The sequence below is a fragment of the Lemur catta genome, chromosome 3 (assembly GCF_020740605.2).
Source record: "Lemur catta isolate mLemCat1 chromosome 3, mLemCat1.pri, whole genome shotgun sequence".
In the NCBI taxonomy this organism is placed as follows: Eukaryota; Metazoa; Chordata; class Mammalia; order Primates; family Lemuridae; genus Lemur; species Lemur catta.
The window spans coordinates 90945784-90960484 of record NC_059130.1 but is presented as its reverse complement, the minus strand read 5'-3'; the positions used below and the strand labels follow the sequence as shown (position 1 = coordinate 90960484).

General features: G+C 49.6%; 1 protein-coding gene across 1 annotated transcript in view; it reads right to left on the bottom strand.

Annotated features, from left to right (window-relative positions):
* The window catches only part of TRABD2B (TraB domain containing 2B), a 215313-nt gene that overhangs the window by 196993 nt on the left and 3619 nt on the right, over window positions 1–14701 (bottom strand). The window lies entirely within an intron of this gene.

The following is a 14701-nucleotide window of genomic DNA, read 5'->3' as shown; positions in this document are numbered from 1 at the left end:
TGATTTACATCTCCAGGCTTCATGTGCCTCATTGTATAAGGGTGGGAATGGCCATCTCATTCCATTCACCACTGCTATGCTCTCAATGTCTACAATTGGTGGACATTCACAAAATTGCCTCCCAAATTTGTGTCCCCCTCCAAAATCCATATGTCGAAATGTAATCCTCAGTGTGATGGTAATAGGAGCTGGGCCTTTGGGAGGGGATTAGGTCATGAGGGTGAAGGCCTCACAAATGGGATTAGTCTTCTTATAAGGTACTGAAAAGACCAGAGTTCTCTCCTTCTGCCATGCAAATACACAGTGAAAAGGCACCATCTATGCACCAGAAAGCTGGCCCTCACCAGACACTGAATCTGCTGGTACCTTGATCTTGGACTTCCCAGCCTCCAGAACTGTGAGAAATAAATTTCTGTTATTTACAAGCTACCCAATTTATAGTATTTTGTTATAGCAGCATGAACAGACTAACACAACCACCTAGGGTTGCTCTAAGACCAAGGAGAGATGAGGAGGTAGCCCTCTGCAAAACAAAAGTGCTAGACTAGCTGCCAAAACCAGAAACAAGGCAACCCAACAAAGGCTCAGACTGCCTGCGGTATCCTGACTCGAATGACTGGCTGGCTTTCCCAAAGACGAAAACGCAGAATTTAGGTCAGCACACACAGAGAATCTCACTTTGTTTACATGAGACAGAGAGTGTGTGTTCCTATTAAATGCCTTTGAATCCCAGCGATGATGAGAGACCCAAGGCTGTTTATGGCTTTGAATATTTACTTTTCTCATATACAAATCAGCTCGGGTGCCGTCAGAGCTGATGCCACCTCACATTGCAGTCCTCTGACGTCCCAGCTCCTCCCCAGGGCCCCACACATGGTTTGAATTTATTGGTTTTAGCAGCTTTCATTTATATTGTGTGAGAATCACGGAATGACCAGCAAACAGAAGCTCTGATTCGTGCCCTGGAAAAAACACAGACGCTTAAGGAAGAAAGTTGCGGGGAAGAGCTGGGAAGATTCCTCCAATCCAAAGAGAAGTAGCTCCTACCCACAGGGTGGCCCAGTCAAAGGTCTTAGGACCCCTGTGGTAATGAAGAATTAGTGAGATACCACGGCCCCCAAGGAGGCTGAGAAGGATCTCAGTGGTCACAGCCACCCAAAGCCAGAACACCTGGGGGCTGCAGTGGGAAACGCAGGTGGCTGCCTAGATGCTTGACCTCCTGGAACCAAACACCTAAAAACCTGGGAACAATGGGGGCGGGATTTGAGGACTCTGTTCCACCTGGCTACTCAGGCGACGATGCGAAGGTATGGCTGATAATTTTACAGCTGCACACAGAATCCCTGAGTGTGTACTTGAAGCCAGGCCCCAGGGAAACCCAGATTCATTAGATGAGGTTGCTGCTCTCAAAGAACTTTAATCTAATGAAGAATACAGATGTGTTAACATATAAAAGACAATAAAATTTAAAATGCCACTTTCCGATGAGGTCAGAGCCAGCTTAGAAAGTGGCTTTGCAGCAGCAGGGCTGCGGTTTATGGTTTACCAACCAATCTCACACCCACGAAGGGGTGCAGCAAGGGAGTGGCCTGCCCTGGCTCATGCTGCTGGACTCCCAAACCAGTGCTCCCAGTGCTCTCACTACTTACAGACCAAAGATCCTCCCATCCCCCACTTCTGCTAGGGGAGCATTCAGGAACCACCTGTCTCACCCTACCCCCACTTTGAACAGCTGGAATCCCCTGCCATCAAATAAGTCACACGAAATGCAGTTATGTCAGAATGGTGGTCAGGGTCTTAGGCTCCCGCACAAAACGTCTTGTAATATATATTATAACTACTCTGGTCTCATTTGGCTGCCAGACCACTTTTCCAATCTAGTTTCTAAGAGAAAACATGTCCCTGAGTTCCTGTTCCAGAAGCTGGGACCCCCGCTCCCCTGGCTCAGCAGTGGGAACATCTAGACCTGACAAGGGGAAGACTCTCGTAGGGCAGCTCCGGTCCCAAGCCAAGAAGCTGGAGAGGGTACAGGCAAGCCTGGGCGACGTGGTTCCAGTTTGACCGACGAAGGAATGAATGAGCAAGCCACGTATTAACCAGAAGAAATTCTGAATTGCACACGTGCGGGGACAATGGCCCCCCAGTGCAGCCAGGATCAAGCCCAAGCTTCTTACCATGACTTGTGAGGCCTCCATGGTGTGGCCCTGTGTGCCCTACGGCAATTGCCCAGTCTCCCCACACCTCCCGCCAGTGCTCTCCCCACGTGAATAGTGTGAATAATGACGACCTCTCAGTCTGCATCGATGGCACCATCAGCAGCCCCCATACGTGTGCCCCTGTGAACCTGAAGAACACCCCAGGTGTTCTTCAATGCTGAGCTCAGATGGTGTTATACTGAAGCCAAGCCAGGTACTCGTAAGGAGGGAGGCCTGTCTACGGTATACAATTGAGATCTGCAACAGCAAAGAGAACTCCTGGACAGCAAGGACGCAGGCTCACCCATCTGGCAGCATCCACAAGACCTCTAGATGACCTGAGGCCCTGCAAAGCCCCAGCTGCCAGGGGGATGGGGGGCTCAGAAGTCAGTGCTCAACAGCGCCACAGTGGACAGGATGATAGGAACTGACATTCTGTCCAGCTACTATGGCAAATTGAGCAGGGATTCCTCAGGTCTGGGGACTTGGGCGTGGCCCTCCATCACATTTCCCCACTCCCGCTCCCACACTAGAGAGCTCTGCAGAGAAGCATCCCAGCCATCCAGACCGGTGCTCTTAACAAATTTGCCACCTGTACGTCTCTTGGGCCCCCAGCCGGCCCTGCCATCCCTTCACCTGCCAAGGTCAGCTTCTGCTCTCAACTCCCAGCAGTCTCTCTCCTTACACCCCCTCCTCAGCCTAGCTCCTGGCAAACGGACTACCCCTCTGCTTCCTCAGGAGGAAACCCCAGAATTCTCTCAACTCCCTGTCCCTGTCCCCTCCCAACTCATTACCTTTGACACCTCCAGTCTCAGAAGAGGAGCTATTCCACTAGCTTCTCCACCTCCTCTTTTCATTAGATGCAGAGAGGTTGAGAGCACAGGCTCTGCAGCCAGACTTTCTTGCTTTAAACTCCAGATCCTCTACCCATTGGCTGTGTGACCCCAGGCAAGTGAACTACTCTGGGCCTCAGTTTCTTTACCTGAGAAATGGGGCTGAATGTACCTGAGAGACTGTTGTGAGGATGAAGTGGGGCAGTGCCAACAGAGAACTCAGAATCACTCTTGGCACTGCAGTGAGGCCCCTCTCTTGGGTCTCTTTCACCCCTCCCCTCCCCAGCAGCTTCCCCTCAGAACCTGGAACTGAGCCTGGCACGATATAGTTCTCAGCAGTGCTTGGCAAATAAATGAATGAATAAACAAACAGATGAACAGTTTAATAATAACTAATTCAATTCACTAAGTGTTTACAGGGTATTTCAGTTTGGGAGAGGAAATCCACATGCACACCTAATACCGCTCAGAGCACAGAGCACTTGATGACTAATAAAGTCCTTCCTAGGCTTTATCTCACTCCATTCTCCCAATAAATCTGAGTTTCTGCTACTAACATCCAACCTGTCTGAGTAGTGGAGGAAAAGGATGCTTCCAGAAGAATGAGACCCGGGTCATAGATCTCACCCATGGCAGAGCTGGGCCTCAATCCCGGGTCTCCAGCCTCAACTTTTCAATCCCTCCTTTTTTTGTGTCCCCACTCCAGGGAACAGTGGGAGACCACAGGGAAGCTGAGCCACTTATGCATATGGTCAGATATCACACTCTGCAGACGGTCAGAAAATATGACCGTGCTCTGGGTGGTCAGACCACACAGTTCCAATCAAGCCAACCAGCAACCCACCCCAGCTGTATATGGTGCTCAGTGTGTGGGAAACTAGGGATCAAGAACCATCTTTTGTACGGGATGGGCTTCACCTCAAGACACAGACATTGTAGAAATGGGCCAACAATAATAATTAAAATGACCACTACTTAGGTCACCACAGCTAACATTCCTTACCTCTTACCAGTGTGCCAGGCACTCAGCTATGTGGCTTGTGTGCATTACCTCATCTACACCTCACAACAACCCAGGGGTAAAATACCACTATGAGCCCCCTTTTTTCAGATGTGGAAACAGATGCTCAGTCATCCAGCCACCCAGCCAAAGTGCAGGAGCTGGATTTCCAATCCCACTCCAGTTTCTTTCTTAAGGTATCAAAAGATCTAAGTAGAAATCCCGGCTCCATCATTTTGCACAAAGTGCTTGGCCTCAATTTCCTCAAAATAGGGAAAATAATGCTTACCTTTCAGGATTGTTTTAGGAATTTACTGTGATAAACCCAAGGCACAGCACATAATAGGCACTAAATAACAACAGCTCTCTTGGGGGCTGGAAAGCAGAGGGAAAGAATAAGGCCCAAGGAGGGAGGGATAGAAAGGCTTTTTTCCATGCCCTCCACATTTTCCCCATCCTGGCACTCGCGGTAACAGTCCCCTAGGAGCTGCCCTTTCCACTTCCAGCCCCAGGGGCCCAAATCCTATTCAACATGCTAGGTCCCTTTCAAAGCCATCTCCATCAAAAAGCCAGCATTCCTTTCTCACCACCCTCCCCACAAAACTGGGGGGATGGAAGCAAAACAAAATAAAATTACCTGCAAGACCACCAGCAGCCCTCAGCATGGGGGTTCTCTAGTGCAGGGTCAACTAAATGTCACAGTCAAGGTCAAGCACAATGACAGAGCATTGTTAACCATGGATGTCCCAAAGTGCCTCAGTTTACCCATCCACAGTATCTCAGCCCCAATACAGAGCCTGGTGCTCTGCATAATCCAATGGATGCTACAGCCACCCAGCTGGAGATGGGGGCCAATAGGAGTCTGAACACTTGGCAGTCTGAGTGACCAGGAGCAAATCCAGTCCCCTTCAGAGCTCAGTAACTATACTAGCAAAAAAAAGAAAACAAACATACAAAAAACCCCAAGAGGCCAGGAAATGGGTCTAGCCCCCTTCTTGGTGTCCTGGTGGAGGACCAGAGAAAAGCCTCTGGAAATTGCAAAGCTAAATGCAAATGGTTGGAATTATCATTGCCAACTAGGCTTTTGTCTCTTCTCAAACTCAAGGCCAAGCAGCACAGGAAAGGGAAACCGTGTGAACTAAAGCTAAAAGATGAGCTATACAGATTTCCAAAAGGCTTTCTCCGCCTGTATCTTTCTCTCTAAAAGGGACTTTCAAATGGGACCCAAGGCTTAAATTACTAAGGGCCCCGGAGGCACATTAAGCCCCCCGGAGATAACACTGTCCAGGAAACTTTAAATAACCTTAATAGGGAGGAAGGAGGTAAATCCTTTAAACAGAATAAGACGAAAGGGAAGGGAAAAAAAAAAAGGCCTGGCCTTTTATCTTCGCACCGTGGTTCCCCGGACAGAGCTGGCCGGGCGGCGCAGACGCGTCTCCTCCGGAGGTGCCGGCCTGCCTGGCCCCGCCGGTGTCGCCGCGGCCGCCTGGCCAAGGATCGGGCGGAGATGCGCGCGCTGTGGCCCTTCCGCCGCGGCCGCCCGGCCGCAGCAATGTTAGGAAACGTGCACTTGAGCTCGCGGAAGCCGGTCCAGAGAGGCGGACCCTCGGCCCCGCGGCCAAGCGCGCCGCGACACGGGCCGGCGGGCATGGCTGTGCGCGCCGCCCAGAGGAGCGCCGCGCTGAGCCGGAGTGGGCAGACACCAGCAGGCGGCCTCCCGCAGCCCGGACTCTCTCCAGCCGCCGTCCGCGCAGCGAGGGGCCAAGATGAACCGCAGACAACCCCCAGAGGCACCACCTACGCTCTGGCCTCCGGGCTGGGCCCTCCAGTCTCCTGAGCCCACAACTCTGCAGCCTTTCCAGCTTTTTACCCCTTCCCATCTGGCTTCACCTGGGCTTCCTCCAGGAAGCCTTCCTGGATCTCCCGGAGGCTGAGGAAACTGTATTCCCACAACACACCACATGACCTGCCACAGCGCCCCTCACCCCGCTGCACAGTAAGATGTATGCCCCCCCCCCCCACTATGCAGGAAGCAAGCACCTGGGCGACAGCATCATCATTCTTGCTCACTTTGCCATCTCCAGCACATACCCCGTGTCTGGCACACAGCAGGAACTAAAAAAAAAATTCTTGAAAAATTATATAATGACATTTTAAAAATGAAACAACTATGAGCTAGTATTTACTGGGCATTCGTATGTCTGACATTGTACTATGGTACATTACATTAATCCTCACAGCAATCCTATTAAGTTGACATGAGGAAACTGAGGCAGAGGCAGGTTTGTAACTATCTTGAGGTTACTTATACTCCTGTTAAGTGCATTGAATCTGGGCACTGAAGGAGCCACCGCAGGCCAATGCCGAGAAGCTTTCCAGTAGAGCAGATTCCTCAACTGAGTGTGTGCGATGATGTGTCAATGTATTTAAACACGGACTTCTGGTTCTGGAGGTAGAATCAGATCAGGATGTTCTTCTGAATAAGGGAGGTGGGAGGGAGCTTTAGGCAGAGAACACAGGCTCACAAGGTAAGAGCAAATGGAAAGTAAATGTTAATGCTTCCTGCTGCCCTTCCTGACCCAATGTGAAGAAAAGGGAGAATCCCAGGAATGAAAGGTGACCAGGTCTCAGCAACTGTGGCAGGGAGTACTTGCACTGCCTGCAGGGGAGGGGATAGTGGGCAGGTGCTGATCTGAAAGCCCTAGGTTCCCCCACAGAAACCACCTTGCCTAAGTCAGGCCGGGGAACCTAGCAGTAGGTGCAAATGCAGAGACTGCACATGTCCTAAGGCCCTCAGCTGTCCCTCAAAGATGGCCCCAAGGCCCAGACCTTGATGGGCCTAGTCTGATGACCTCCTGGCTCTTTTCCAGGGTAGCCAGGCATTCACTGTGGCCCAAGTATAGTTCACACACCAGTCCCTTCAAAACACAGTGCTAAAAGCCAATCATATTATTGCATCTAAACTCAAACCACTGAGTTATGATCAAGTGGCATCAGCCCACAGGGGACAGTCCAATCTGACGACCATGGACAAAAGTCTGGTTACAAAGTGGTATTTGTTTGAAAAGCCCAAGCTTTTAACATGGACAGTCCTCAGGGACCCTTACCAATACAGAGGAGTAAGAATTAGCCAGACAATAAAAACTAGGAAGGGGCTCTCAGGGAGAGAGAACAGTGTAAGTGCATGGAGGCATGACCAAGGATCGTATGTGAGACACAGGGAGGGAGAACTCATATAGCCCGGCATCACTGGAGCCCAAAAACCAAGATAGCAAATGAAGGATAAAATTAAGCATTTTAAAATGAAAATAGTGGGGGTTGTTGGAGTACGCCTAGAGAGGATCACGCGTGTTCTGCGTAGTAAAGAAGAGAAAAAAAGAGACCTTTGTTTGCAAGTAACAGATGAAAAAGAGAAAACAACGAAATATGCCAGGATGGAGAGTAATAAATCCAACAGGGACCTGTGGATGTTATAAAGTCCTGACCAAATGGGCCAGCAACAGTACTGAACAGAACTGAATGTGTCTCAGGTGGAAAGTCAAAGAGGTTTCTTTGAATACAGAGGCCAAGACATAGACCCTTTTTAGCATCCAGAGCTGCCAACACCCCAACCACAGAATACACCACAAAGCCCTAACTTCAGAACTGGAGCACATTCAGCCTAATTTTATAATCAATTGTGAGCACATTTTGAGCTAGGTTTAAATCAGGAAAGAAAAGACTGCCTAAGCAATAATGATAAAGTAAAATAACATGAGTGCTGAAAGAATGTCATAAAATGCCATAAAGAATTCCACGGAGGGAAAAAATATAAGTGGCTGGGTCGTTTATGAAAGCTTTTGACCAAGTCTTCCTGAGTAGATTGGACCTGGGAGCATTCTAGGAAGACTTCCTGGAGGAGGTACAGCTTTGAGCTGAGCCTTGAAAAATCTCAGGATTCAGAAATAGAATAGAAAAGAAGGAAATTCCTGGAGAGGGAGGGGGCCTAGTACAAGCAACAGTGTTTCCAAGCTTGGGGCAACAGTTTGGTGTTCCAGCGGATATACTGCACAGATTTAACAGCCTGCGGATCCTGGAGGAGCTCAGCGAGACGGCTTGGCAGCCACTTAGCAGAGCTGAAGGCTGGGCCACCGGCTGCCTGTGGATTAAGTGGGCGGACAGAGAGCCAGTGATGGGAGATAAAAGGGAGTGAAGTGGATAATATTTAGAAGCAAACTCGAGGGGAAACGAACGTCAGCAGCTCGGCTGGCAGGCTGCGGCACTTGCCGGCATTCTTCAGTTTCCTCCCTAGGAAAGCTGCATTACCAGGCAACCTCTTCCTGGCTTTGAGAGATGTCCAAATGGGAACTATTAACAAAGGCACGCTCCCATTTTTATCTCCGTCAGAAAGTGCTTTGCCGGTCAGGCTTTCTTCCTTTGGCCTGGGATTGGAGGGCGGGTTGGGGGAAGGAGATCAGACACCGCGTTTGCAGATGGGGCTTCTTAGGAGTTCTTGAAAATCGGCCTTTCCAACTCTAAGATATTAGAAGTCTGTGTCTATGAGCTGAAAATTCTTCAAAGCAAAGAGGCTAGGGTTTCATGACGTGAAGATTCTTCCAGTCCAAAAACGCCTCTGAGCCTGATGTTCTAAGATTTTGCCATTCTTAGAGTCCTTGAGCCTCAGAGTTTGGGCTTATGGTTGAAGATTCTCTGAGCCTGGAATTTTTCTTGCTGTGAACTTCTGATTCTGAGACTAGAATATTTCATGACATCTTGGTCACCTCTGGCTTTAGGGCCTCACTCTCCTTTGACAGAGGTGCCTAAGCCATCCTGTGCTCCTGCTTTGGAGATTTCCTCCTACATTCAGATAATATAGTCAATGTTAGGGTCTGAGGAACCAGGTCATAGAGAGAGGATGGACAGGGCTTGCCATGCCCACAGGGGGCTCTTCACAAACAGCCGCCTGGGCACAGAAAGAATCGGAATATACACCTGCCTAGGGATCACTGCTAGGGGGTTACCCAAGGGATGTCCATACCATGTGACAGATGTTTGCTGAGCAACTCCCAAACAGAGGGCTCTGTGTGGGAGACACAGTGGGGGTGGCAGGTAGCAGAAGCAGAGGGGGAAGGTGAGGCCTGTTTCCCAGTCCAGCTTCTGGAGTTACACAGCACACACAAGGCCAGCCCATGTTTAATCAGACTGAGGAGCTCTTGCTCTGTGAGTGACCTATGGGATAAGAGGTTTCAGCATGGTCTCAGGTCCTCCCGGGGTGCCCAGCTGCCCTGGGGGAGTGCTTGCTCCCTCCACTCTGAGGAGGGCACATAGATCTGACAAAGCCACAGGGCAGGGTCTAATGCTGTGGGCTCCAGAGCTGTCACAGAGTCTCAGACAGGGCTGGAGGACTCAAGAATAGCCATTCTTGGAGGACAGGAAATTAGAGAATGGTTCTGAAAGGTGGGAGAGGATGAGAGGAAGAGAAAGGAAGAACAGGGTCTCTGTATGAAGTGTGGAGAACCAGGAGACAGGAGAGACTAATACTCAGGTGCTCTGTGCCTCAGCTTCCACAGCTGCAAGATAGGACCGATAATATCCACCTCTCAAAGCAATGCACACTCGCAGGTAATGAACTCTCCACAGGCAAAAACTAGGCCATTGCCAGGCCTCTGTTCCCATTCCTGCACTGGCCCGACACAGTGAGACACTCGGATTGAATGTGTGAGGAGGGGAGAGGACCCAGAGCTGGGCTGGGGCTCTCTGCTCTGCACACGGGCAGCAGGATTACCCACCAGAACCAACAGACTTCCAGACAAATGGGTGTCGGCAGTAGCTGCCAAAGACAAGCTTGCCAGCACCTCCCAAATGCAGATAACCCAGGCTCAAAACCTCAGCGTGGGCTGGCCCAAGCCCGCCAAGATATGGGAGCTAAAGATAAGCATCACAGAAGTCAGAACTGGGCCGACACTGGAAATCGCCATGCCCAGTGTTCTTGTGGGACAGAGGGGACAACTTAGGCCAGGAGAGGACCAGCCCAAAGTCACAGGCAAGGTAGTAACGGGGTCAGGATTAGAGCCTGCTTTTGATGTGAACTACCCATGCTATGGTCTGAATGTATATGTCCTTCCAAACTTCACACGTTGAAACCTAACTGCCAACGTGATAGTATGAATGGGTGGGGCCCCTGGGAGGTGATTAAGTCATAAGGGCTCTGCCTGCATGAGTGGGATTAGGGCCCTTATAAATGAGGCCTGAAGGAGCTTGTTCACCCCTTCTGCCAAGTGAAGACACATAGAAGGCGCCATCTATGAAGAACAGGCCCTTGCCAGACACCAAATCTGCAGGCACCTTGATCTTGGACGTCCCAGCCTCCAGAACAGTGAGCTATACATTTTTGCTGTTTATGAATTACCCAGTGTAAGGTATTTGGTTGTAGCAGCTCAAATGGACAATTTTACATTTGATTACATAATGATTGTGACATTTTTTTGTGACCTTGTAGGAAAGCCTAGAGCTACTGAAGTTCAAGAAAGGGGCTCCTCATCGTGGTTTATGCAACCTTTCTTCACACATTCATTCCTTCAATAGTTCTGAATGGTGGAAGGGAATTAGGGATGGTCATATCATGGTTTCTGACCATTTGCTTATTAACGCATTCATTCCCCAAGTATTTACTGAGCACTTGCTAATACCTGCTGGGGCCCCACGGTGAAGATATTGGAGCTCTGACTGTGGAGCAAGGAGACCTTTCTTTATTCAACTGTGCAGGCTTACCCTGTATTAGGAGTAGGAGGATGTCTTCACAGTGGTCCCTCAGAAAGCTGGGGACACATTCTAAGGAGACAACAGGCATCCAGAATGTCTTTGGGGACCCCTATTTTAGAATCATCTTCAGATCCAATTTACAAGCCAGGGAGAAAATCTGTTTCAGCACTTTTCAATATATTCTCTCTCTCTCTCTCTCTCTCTCTCTCTCTCTCTTATTTTTTCAACAAGCAACAATGACCTACTCCCACTCCAACACACACACACACACACACACACACACACACACACACACAACATACACACTTCACCAGAAATGTCACCTATTAAAATCAACTCCTCTTTCAGATACTTGAAAAGCACAGGCTTTGGCAATGGACACACCTGAGTTTGAATCCTGAGTCCACTTGACCTGTCTGTGTAATCACAGCCAAATGACTTAACCTTTTTAAGTCTCAATTTATTTTCTTTAAAATAGATACAATAATAAACCTTGTAGCATCTCCATGAGGATTAGGGGTAATGCACTTAGGAGGTCTAATGCAGCACCCTGTACAGAACAAAGCTCAATAAATGGTTTTTGTGGTTTCTAACTCCCTAGCGAGGGGCCTGTAGAATTTGGCAGGCATGCCCCAGTGTTCAGGAGCTACACATGCTGGATGGGTAATGCCAGTGTGTTTACTTTGCTAAAACACAGCAAAGTACAGAATGGCAGGGTCCTTGTCCACAGAACTTCAAGGTCTTCTCATCCAGCGCCTTCCCCCATAGGGGGAAGACTTAGGCCCTCTAGAGGAAGAAGTAGCATCAGCTGGTACCAGTCCCTGGAGGCAGCAGGCAGAGCTGATAGAAATCTGCAGGTCCCAAGCCTGGCATAAGATCTGAACTCAAAGCTCAGGCATTCCCAGGTCCCCAAGAGCAGGGGCTCACCACCACCTCCTAATGCTCCAGCTTTACTGTGTTTAACACGGGATGAACAGTGGATACCGCTGCTGGGAGGGCTGTTTCCCACCCAGCCTTCCTCTTCCTCTGCCCTGGAGCTGACCAACTACACAGCCAACACACAGGTACTCATTTCACCCTCTCAGCAACCTCCCACAGGTAATATCTTCTCACGGCCTCACAAAACCAGCTCAACTTTGAAAGGCTGGTAACTACTGCCCCACTGGATAGATGGGGACACCAAGTCTTGCCTAAGATTACATACAGCTTGTTGGTTTTAGTCTCAGCGCTGGGACTCGAATCTGTAAGCAAGTCTCCTATCTCCAGCCCACTACGCTGAGCTACCCGCAACACATCAGGAAAATCTTTGAAGGAAGTGCCTTCTCCACACCCACTCCAGCCTCATAGCCAAAGGAAATAATTTCTCTACAAGTATAAATTTTCCAAGAAATATATTTGTAAGCCCTCAAGTCCTAGAGGGGAGACAGAAACAAAAGAAAGAACTCAGGGGAGAATGACAGGAAGAGAACAAATACCTTGACAGGAGTAAGTCTAGACAAGCAGTATGGGGCGGCAGAGAGAGCGCATCCTTCTTAGACAATCAGGCAGGCTGGCTCTGTTCCTTCTCAGCCATGTGACCTAGGGCAAGTCATTGAACTTTTCCGGGACCCACCTTAGAAAGCCATGGGGTTGCTATGAGAATTCAAGGAAGTGGGAAAGCACGTGGAGCCACCTGTAGGGCACCTGGCATGTGGCACTGATTAGAACTGTCCTATGGAGTGTCAGGGCTGGAAGGGGCTTGACAGGTGACCTAATCCCCGGGTCTCATTTCACAGACAGAGAAAACAGGGCCCAGGGAGAGAGGAATTGACTTGCCCAGGGTCACACGGCAAAGTCAGGCTGATGTTGGGTCTAGCACCCTCAGTTTATGTTGAAATCAAAGACCAAAACCTAACAATAGAGCTGATCTTCTAAGCTGTACAAGAGGGAGAGAAGCTTTTTCAGGGGTTCTTCCAGCCCATGGAGGCCCAAAACTTAAGCTTTCTTTCTACACTTAACAAGCAAAAATGTGATATTTCTGCCTAGGAAAAAAATATATAAAAATTTTTAAAACACCAACATTAAAACTAAAATCCCAGGCCTTGACAAAACACTCATTTAAGCCTTATTTTTCCCGCCTTCTTTTCTCACTGCCCCCCCCCAAATATTTTGCAATAACAGTAATGCTGTGAGGAAAGAAAAAATAAAAATCTGATGCACTTAACAGATATTTCAGTACAATAATGCATCACAGATGTTCATATCAAACTGTGCACGCGTGCATGCAGTTTTACTGAGGAGGCTATTGCATTTCTGACTTTGGGTTTTGGGATCCCTAACAACCCCATCTGCCCAGGCTCCAGAATCCTACCTTTCCCAGTTAGTCCAAGGCTGCCCAGGGGGAAGGAGGAGAGATTTCATCACCTCCCTCCAAAATGATAACAGGACAAATTGGCGTGGTCGGACACTCTGGCAGGTGGTGAAGGGTGTGTAGATTAGGAAACTGAGAGGAGTCCTGTTTTCTTTTGTTCGGGACTTGCTGTCTGCAGCCCTTCTGAGGAGCTGGACCCAGGAACAATTTGAAGAGCGGGCCCAGGCTGGTGACGGGTTGGGTGCATTTTTGAAACAGAGATTGGAGTCTGTTTGATCTTCAAACATGGGCTTTGGGGACTGTCAGCAGCCTCCTTGCCGGCCGATGAATGGCTCTCAGGAACTTTTCCTAAAACATAACCTCACACACTTTCCAGCAAATGTTTTCAACCTACCGAAGCCGTCATTTGGTTGAACAGCAGTGTTTCCAGACCCCGAAGAAAGATAGTTTTGTTGTTTTAAGGGAGACAGATTAAAGCCAGGGGCTGTTTAACCAGAGAGTTTGTGTGCTCCCTTCAGCCCTCGTCAGATTCCTCTGTGGTTGGTACAAAGAGGGTGTTGAGAGTAATAGTGGATTCCCCACCTCCCCAACCTAAAAAAGATATCGAGGCCAGACACAGGCCTCTGAGCAGAGAGGCCTCCCACAAACCTGCCTCCAAAACGAGATGGGCGTTGAGCACGGGGGCGCCCGGCACAGATAATATCAGCTCCTGAGGCTGGCAAGGGAAAAGTCACTTCAGAGGGAGAAAGCCGCTATGTTCAGAGGAATCAACACTGGGCCAGAGAATACACAGGATTTTCCCCCATGGAGAAGGAGTCAGGCGTAGTCAGAACCCTGCGGGGCGTGACTAACTGCCCCAATATTCCTGCCACCGGGGCCCTCTGGGTAAGGACTCCACAATTATGGGAGAGCCAGCAGGAGAACCGACAAACCCGCCTTTCATTTGGCCGGCAAATCAATCTGGCTTCTTACCTCCCTGGGGACGATATTGCATTTCCCCTGGAAAAACAAAGGCCAGAGATCTCGGAAGGGGGATCGGTTTCTGCTGCTGTTTCCCTGGTGAAGAGCTTGCAACATCTCAGGAACAGCAAGCAGGTCTGATTCCACTGGTAGATTTTCTGGCCCAGCCGTTTTATGGGGCTGTCTCTCTAACAGGGAGCACATCTCTGGGCCACACCTCACTTAGGGTATCAGCCCAAGTCCCATCTTGGGGTCTCCTTGCAAGAGCCCCCATCCCAGGACTGACAGTCCCGTTCTCAAGGCACAGATGTGAACACATTGTTCCCATGGCCTCAGAGTTAGGTTTGGGGCCAGTGAGTAGCGAGTGACCTCTGCCCATGGAGACGGGGCTTTTAATGACATTTTGCTGGATCAGATCTCTGACAGCCAGAGACTTTAAACCTCTTAAGCCCCTCCCTTCTCCCTGCCCCGACTCCCGAGGTTCAGAAATCAGAACTGTCAACCTTTAAGCAAACACACTTCTCTGAAATTATTAACCCCAAAACTCTCCTGGCTGACTTTCTCTCAGCCTCCGGGAGGCAGTCCGAGGGTCGCCTGGAGCTCTGCACAGACCCAGGGAATC